Genomic DNA, 9320 nt, shown 5'->3' with positions numbered 1-9320 from the left:
TAGAGGCAGAAAGCAGATAGGTGGTTGCTGGGGGTTGTGTTAATGGGAAGTGCCTCATGAATCAAAGTGATGAGGACATTTTGGAACCAGCTGGAGCTGGTGGTTGCATGGTTTTGTAAATGTACTAAATCCTTCTGACTTGCTTACTTTAAATGGTTAATTTGGGGTTATGGGAATTTCACTCAAGTTTTAAAAATCCTTAAGACTAGGGGCGCCTGGGTGGCGCAGTCGGTTAAGCGTCCGACTTCAGCCAGGTCACGATCTCGCGGTCCGTGAGTTCCAGCCCCGCGTTGGGCTCTGGGCTGATGGCTCAGAGCCTGGAGCCTGTTTCCGATTCTGTGTCTCCCTCTCTCTCTCTGCCCCTCCCCCGTTCATGCTCTGTCTCTCTCTGTCCCAAAAATAAATAAACGTTGAAAAAAGAAAATTAAAAAAAAAAAATCCTTAAGACCAAAAAGAAAAAAGGGACAACTGATGCAACCCAGCAAATCTACTCTTATGGATTCATTCAAGGAAATTGGGAAAAAAAATCTATTTTTCTATCACCACAAATACTTGGACATGAATGTTCATAGCAGCTTTATTCATTATAGCCCCAAGCTGGAAACAACCCAAATGTCCATCAACTGAGGAATATAGAAACAAACTGCTGTATACCCATACAATGGAAAAGCACCCACCAATAAGAAGAGACAAACAAAAAACATGGATGAATCTCAAAAATATTTGTTTTGTTAAAGAGGCCAAATTCAAAAGAATGCATATGGTGGGATATCTATTTATATATAATTGTAGAAAAGGCAAAACCATAGTGACAGAAAGCACTTCACTGGTTGACAGAGGCTAAAGTAATGAGAGGGAGTTGGCTGAAACGGGAATAAGAGAACTAGGGATAATGGAACTGTTCCATATTTTGACTTTAGTGGTGGTTACAGAACTACACTTGCCAAAAATCACTGAAATTGAAATAGCTAAAATTAGTGAATTTTATTATATTTAAAGTGTACCTCAATATGTTGATTTTTTTTTTAGTTTTTTAATATGTTGATTTTTAAAAGAAGGAGAAAAGTCTTCATACTAGACTTTCTTTATGGTTGGTTTTTTTTAAATGCTCAACTCAAATATTTTTTTAGATGTGAAATAGTAAAGTTCTTTCAATGATGGCCATAGAAATTTCCGAGAATCAAGGGAAATCTTTTACCCTCTTTACCCAGGTGCTAAAGGCGAATATTAAGATGGATATTCCTTCTGTGCCAATGGAAGATTGAACCAAACAATATATTCAACCATATGTTCTCATCTCAGCCTGACCATCTGCTGGCTGTGCACTTAAATATATCATCTAGTTCACTGATTCCCATTTGAAGGAAAACTATGGGGTTAAAAAAAAGATGATGTATCCATTACAATAGTTAGTTAGCTAATAGATATGTTGAAGAAACCTAGTACACTGTTTTCTAAGAATAAACTGTGTATCCTGGGGTAAACAGATTCATTTAAGGTGTCAACATAAGGAGTTTGGAGGATAAAAAATACCCTATATCTATAGAAAAGAAATGGAACCAGAGCTGTGTCTCAAAATCTTGACCTAAGGCAATCAAGGGGGCAGATCTATTTATTTGGTATTTCTAGATTCCCCTTAAAAAGATATTAGATGCAAATTAGAGTTTTAGCTATCTTTCCATTGCCACTGTGATATCTATATTTCTGCCCTGAAAATTTTTGTTTTTGAAGCAAGTAGTCTGTGTATATGTGTTTCTGACAACTGTGGAAATTTCCATTCCTACATTTTCTTGGTATGAGCTGTGATATTCCCTGAGCATTTGGAGGAGAATCTTGATTTTTATTTTCTTATTTCTCCACAGGCAGGATTAAATAGTTTACAAAAACCCACAAACACACAGGTGGTAAACAACTGCTTTTATTGTTTGCCAACTACGAAAGATGTTATTAATGCCCATTGTTAAATCCCCTAAGTTCATATCTGTGAGAATGTGTTAGTCCTTAACTAAAACTACATCTACAAAGAGATGCATTATAATTCAGTGTCTTCATTCATTCCATAAACATTACCATCAAAGTAAAGGTTCTGACATTTGCAAAGTTAAATCCAAGTCTGCTTTTTGAGAGGTTTTCCCAATTTCAACCTCTTGCATATTTCATCTCAGTAGCTCCTCGGACCCCCTCCTTTCCCCTGCAATTGGCAATTGGCACCCTTCAGCCGTTATCCTTTTCCCAATCCAGAACTTAGTACATTGCAGCCACTGTCAGAAAAGCAGCCTGTCAAAGACTAAATCAGAAAGGATGGACCCTGCTGTTTCCTTCACATCAGAGACAGAATCCCCTGGGGTGACTTTAAGACACAGTGTTCACCTGTCATTTCTAGCTCATCTGCAGAATCCACTTGGGGTGCTTTTCACATTGTCAGGTAGTCACATTTCTTTCCTTGTGCCTTTTATTTATGAAAAAAGAAACACCCCACAGAAGGCCAAACCAGGACTCTTTTTAAAAGAAAATTCAGTGAGGTACAGATAGTAAATGAATAGTCTACTTGCTTTGCACTGCTTTCAAGCAGGCTTAAAACAAAGTGTTTTATCAGGCCAAACTGGAATTCCTGTATAACAGACTCAAAATCCCTCTTTAGGCTCGGTGGTCAAAGGGGTTGTGAGTTGAGCTAGCTTAAGGTACCTAAAAAAAGAAGAAAACACCTCCTTCCACATCCTCTGACTACCTGTTAGGCTCTTTGGCTTATTATCATCCAGAGAACCTTAGATCTGAGACTGATTGCTAGGCACAAGGTTTGAAGAGTGTACATCTTAGTCTGAGAGTGAAGATTTAAATTATTTTCCAGAAGTGCACTCAAATCTGCCTAGTGCAACTGAACATAATTCTTTAAGCTCATGATTGCCTACCCTGCTAAGTGCCCACTCTAGCCCTCAGGGTTCCTTCCAAACGAGCTAAGTGCTTTCTGCATGCAAATTTCATGATTAGGGATAGGCATTTAATGGAACAATTCTGTAGCTCTATGGCACGTAAAAACACTGGAGGAGACTGGACTACCTTCTGATAACCTGGGACTGTTGAAAGGTCCCCAGTCTCTTCAGTGGGGAAAGGTTGATAGGGACTATCTCCAAAATGCCAAGAGAATCTGACCTCTTAGTGGTCACCTGCCTGGCTGGACCAAACATTCTGCTCTGCTCCTCTGCTCTAGGCTGGGCCTAGCTAGATCCTCAGAATTTATTTCATTTCATTCAAATGAAAATTTGTACCCTCTGACTTACATTTCCCCGTTTCCCTAATCCCCAGCCTCTGGCAACCGTGATGGCTTTTTTTCTCTCTTTTTAAAGATTTCACATATTGATGATACTATATAGTATGTGTCTTTCCCTCAACTTAGGCCACCTAATTAGCTGTACTGATTTTTTGACCCTCCCATTATATCCACTCTGCATGCCACTGCAAAATAAGCTTTTATAAACTACCACTTTTCATGAAGATGCTCTCATACTTAAGAATTCACCTACCTATCTAGCCCTGCTTCTGTATTCTTCTTTCATTTATTCATTCAAGAAATAGTTATTGAGTGCCTACTATGTGCTAGGCACTAAGTCTCTGCTTTCACAGAAGTTACATTTTAGGGAGAGAAAACAGACAATAAACAGACAAATCAGGGAAAACCAAAATGCATGGCAAGAGAACAGGGTGATCAGCAAATGCTATTTCAGATAGGGTGGTCCCCTCTACTAAGGGGGCACTTGAGCATTACTGAATGACGTGAAGGTACAAGCCATGCCAATAACAGAAGAACATTCTGGACAAAGGAATAAGAAATATTCCCCAGGTGGGGAGAATGGCTGGTGAGTTCTAGAGACATCCAAGAGGCCATTGTGGCTAGAATGGAGTGAGTACCAAGTAGAGTGGTAGGTAGTGATTTTAGAGAAGGAGGCTATATCACTATCTTATACATCCTCACAGTCAATACTAAGGCATTTCTGTTTTATTCTCTACAAATGAGAAGTTATTGAAAGCTTTGAATTCATGGAGTTTAATTTTTGTACTTTTATCTCATTATAAGCCCTTTAGTGTTTATCTCCCATACCTTATTCAATCTTCTTTGTATCCAGTCATAAAGCATATTGACTACCAACTTTTTGCCAGATACTAATCCAGATACTGGGCACACAACTGTTAAGAACTTAAACCAACAACGAGAATATGGTATGTAACTGTTCTCATAGAAGCGTGTACATAAAGCTATGGAAACACCCAGGAATCTCACCCAATTTGGAGGGCAAGGAGCTCAGAATGGGAGAAGTCAGAGAAGAAGTCTTTGCGAGGGAGACTGAGAGATACTGTTCTTTTGGCAGGCATTTCCATGCCATTTCTCACCTTGAAAAGTTTTTTCTGGGGCACCTGGGTGGTTCAGTTAGTTAAGCGTCTGACTCGGTTTCATCTCAGGTCATGATCTTACAGTTGTGAGTTCAAGCCCCACACTGGGCTGTGGACTGACAGCATGGAACCTGCTTTGGATCGTCTCTCTCTCCCTCTACCCTGCTCATACTCTCGCTCTATCTCTCTAAAATAAATAAATAATTTTTTTTTAAAGTAAAGCTTTTTCTTCTCCTTCCTACTTCTGTGAATCCTCCCCACACATCAACACCCCACTTACATGTCATGTGGCCTCCTCCAAACTACCCAACCTCACCGATTGTACTTTGAATTCCTATTCCAGTGTCTGGCAGGGCCTTGTTCCTCAGCACTTTTGCCCCAGATTTACTGAGGAATAATTGACAAATAAAATTGTATTTATTTAAAGTGATGATTAGACATACATATACACTGTGAAATGATGACCATGATCAAATTAATTAATACATCCATCACCTTACATAGTTATTTTTTCTCTCTCTTTTTGTCATTGTCGTGAGAGCACTTACGATCTACTCTCATCAAATGTCAAGTATACAATACCATATTATTATCAACTATAGTGACCGTGCTATACATTAGACACTCAAAATTTACTCATCTTACAAAGGAAAGTTTGTATGCTTTGACTTATATCTTCCCATTTCCCTGACCCCCAGCCCTGGCAATCATCATTCAACTCTCTGTTTCTATGAGATTGGCTATTTTTTCTCTTTATTTAAGAATTCCACATATTAAGTGATACCATTATAGTATTTGTCTTTCTCTGCCTGGCTTATTTCACTTAGCATGAAGTCCTCTGGATTCATCCATGTTGTTGCAAATGGCAGGATTTTCTTCTTTTTTATGACCTAATAATATTCCATTGTGTATATATACAGCACATTTTCTTTATCCATTCATCCATCAATAAACACTTAGGTTGTTTCCATGTCTTGATTGTTGTGAATAATGCTGCAGTAAACACGGGAGTACAGATATCTCTTCAAGAGACTGGTTTCATTTCCTTCAGACAGATACCCAGAATTGGGATTGCTGGGTCATATGGTAGTTTCATTTTTAATTTTTTGAAGAACCTCCATCGTATTTTCCATAATGGCTGTACCAGTTTACATTCCCATCAACAGTGTACAGAGTTCCCTTTTTTCTACATCCTTGCCAATGTTTTTTTATATCTTGTCTTTTTGGCAATAGCGATCCTAACAAATGTGAAGTGATACCTCACTGGGGTTTTGATTTTCATTTCTCTGATGACTAGAGATGTTGAGCACATTTCCATGTCTTCTTTGGAAAAATGTCTGTCTGGGTCCTTTGCCCATTTTTTGATAAGATTATTTGTTTTTAATCAGATTATTTTACAGTATTGCTATTCAGTTCCTTGTATACTTTAGATATTAACCTTTTGTCAGATATATGGTTTGCAAACATTGTCTCCCTTTCCGTAGGTTGCTTTTCTCATATTTCTGATTATTTCCTTTGCTGTGCAGAAGCCTTCTTGTTTGATATGGTTCCACACATTTATTTTTGCTTTTGTTGCCTGTGTTTCTGGTGTCCTATCAAAAAAAAAAATAATTACCAATTGATTGCTTGAAAATCTTAACCAGGAGCTTTTTCCTGTTTTCTTCTAGGAGTTTTATAGCTTCAGGTCTTACATTTAAGTCCTTACTCCATTTTGAGTTAATTTTGGTGAGTGGTATAAAATAGGGGTTCAGTTTCATTCTTCTGCATATGGATATTGTTTTCCCAACGCCATTTATTGAAGAGACTCACCTTGACCTATTCCGTTCTTAGCACTCTTGTCAAAGATTAGTTGGTCACACGTGCATGTGTTTATATCTGCGTTCTCTATTCTGTTCCATTGATCTATGTGCTTGTTTTTATGCCATTACCATATGGTTTTAATGGCTATAGCTTTGTCATATAGTTGAAATCTGGAGGTATGATGCCTCCAGCTTTGTTTTAATTGTTTTGTCATGTAAGGTTTGTTTTCCTGACACATTTTAAATATCCTGAATACTGACAAGATCACAGTTTAGACTATTTCCTCATACCCCTCAAATTATCCAGCATAATGCTTATATAGAACTAAAAGAAATAAGCATGGGCTATACAAATAGTAGAGGCCTAAAAGAAACAGGCAGCCCCAGGATGAGGCCTTTTGTTTCAACCTTAGAGGGCATAAGAGGTATCTAGAGTAAAAAAGCAAGTGAATCATTTACTAAGAAACATTCATTCACTCATCCACCAAAGACTTAAGGAGCACGTGTAAGGAGCCAGAGTCTCCCAATACCACACACACACACACACACACACACACACACAAAGATTTTATTCCCACAGCAGTAAAAATTCCTAACATCTGAAGGTATTCATAAGCCACTCTTCCTTTGTTCTATTTTACATGGATTCTCAAGAATAAAACTAATGACTGCAACAGAAATACAGTTGCAGAGCTTGGTATAAATGAGGCAGAAAGCTCTTTACTCTGCAGTTGCTGACAGAGGAAGTAAGCATCTTACTAACTTTACTGATGGCACTGTCCAACATCGTCCAGGGTGTGACACAGAAGCAGGTAAAGTGGTTAAAGGCAGGGCCATGAAAAACTAGGATGGTTTAAGAGGTGGGTTTAGACCAGGCTGGGACAGGCACCAGGACCACACATTCTCCAGGAGACCCTAGTATCAGAGGGTCTCCAACTCCCTCACATGGAGGATGCATAGTGAACATGAACCACATTGTGTAAAATCTGAAATTTATGGCAAATGTTTACATGTAAGCTTCCTATTAATAAAGGGTATGCAAGTCATTTCATAATTAGGGCTTAATCCTCCATGTGGCCTTTTGCTGCTGTCCTAAATGTCCAAATTTAAGATACATATATTGTTAAGGTAGAACATGTGCTTTAAGTGGATGCAATTACTATTTTGGTAATTGCTTTGATGCCCTGATTGCTACAAGGTACAAAGGACTTGAAAAACTAAAACAGAGATCTGTTTTGACCTATTACAAAATCATCCGTTCTCACAATGCCCAATAAATAATTGGTTGATTAGAATGTCAGGTTTGTTGCTTCACTGAATCAACAAGTTACTGAACTGAAATTTCAATTATGTACTCCAGGTAAACAAAGCTTCAGGTAGGACTCTGAAACTCCTACACTGGAGCAAGGAACAGCCTTGCAGCTAAGTCTCCAGCAAGCTTAATATTTTCTGCTATTTACCCTGGAGTTCACTCAAACACATCCACTGTCCCTGTGCAGAAGGCATTGTGATCACCGATGTGATTAATATGCTCCTTTTGCTGTGGCAAAAGCTGCCTAAAGCCAGTTTTCAATGAGCTCTGTAAATGTCTTTTTTATGCCCTCCATTGAGCATATGCCTACGAAGTTTAAGTAAACAATGGGTATTTGAAGGTGTACATTTTATTGGCAAATACATTCCTCCCACTTTTGAACCAGTCTCCCTATGACAAGGCAAAATTGCAATCCTGCCTGACTGTTCATTGCCAGTCTCTCTGAGTTCATGACTCCTTTCCACAAGCAGTGATTAGGTGACACGTTGACTTCACTTTAGCACCTAAACAATGATAGCAAAGCACACAGAGGACTTAAGGGATTTTTGCTACACACACACACAAACTGTTCTCTGAAATCGATTGGGAGTAAAAGACAAAGAATGCCTCATAATTTGCTGTCCCCATGCATACACAGAAGACATGAGCTTTTTGAAGCGGACACATGATGCTCCAGATTATGAATGGCTGGCCTGCTCCAAGCTGGCGAAGCAGGTACAGGATACATGGGGCTCTCTTTTGGTTCACCCTGTCAAAAAAGAAGAAAGTAAAAAAGCTAATCTGTAGCAAATCGTCCTTGGAAATCAATGCTTGGATGAGCCCTTTGGAAATGTGGAACAAGATAAGAAGCAAGACGAGCATTCACTCTAGTGAACAGCACTGCGATCCACTCTACAGATTTTAAGATAAACTGCCAGTTTGTTGTGCTTACAAAGGCATCTTACCAGAGTAACAAAGTCCAGGCACAACACACATGAAAAGCCAGATACTGTTCTGACCTTTTGCAAGTCCTCTGGGGACTCCAATGTAGACTCCTTCCTTATTTTGTAATCTCACAGTCCTAGACTAACTTCATGTGGAGTTGAAAAAGGAAATGACAATTTCACTTGTTATTTTTTTCTGCCCATTGATTTATTGCTTAAACTTATTTTTTTCTTATAGAAATACTAAAGATGGCATCATTTTACAATAAAAGAAGCTATTCATTCAAATCTTGTTCCTAGAATCTCATACACACTGCGTGTATGTGTATGTGTCTGTACATGTGTGCATACATATGTATACATATATGTATATACATGTACATAGGTTTATACACACACACACACACACATTTCCAAGTATACATTCTTTGCACAGAAATATTCACAGCTACTTACATCTAATTTCCTTATGACCTGGCTCTTTGTGAAAAATCACAAACCTGGCAGATGATGGTGCCTAATTTTCGCCTGTGATGAGACTAATGTATTTACGCTTTAATGTAGCCATTTTTATTTTTTAAAACCAAATAAACTAAAATGAATGATCTTGCTCTCTGATCAAGAATATTGGCTGCATAAACTAAAGATATAGAAAGGATACAGAAGAAAATACAGATGCAATATTCTCAAAGTATAAAAAGTGACAAGTTACTTAAATAATTGTCTCATATATTCAAAGAGTATGGGAACAGTGTTTGTTTTGTTTACAGAATACTGAATCATATGCTTTTTCCATGTTAAAAAAATGGATTGATTCCTTGCCACCAAGTCCCTGATCCATTTTAGTAGATTCCCCTTCTGCAAAATGGCCCCTCGGTGACTCTGAGGATGAAAACTAAT

This window comes from Lynx rufus, unplaced genomic scaffold, assembly GCF_022079265.1.
Source record: "Lynx rufus isolate CCGP_SWC_20201006 ecotype Redwood Valley unplaced genomic scaffold, mLynRuf1.p SCAF_10, whole genome shotgun sequence".
NCBI classification, from domain to species: Eukaryota; Metazoa; Chordata; class Mammalia; order Carnivora; family Felidae; genus Lynx; species Lynx rufus.
The sequence above is the reverse complement of the archived record's forward strand: the minus strand, read 5'-3'. Positions refer to the sequence as shown.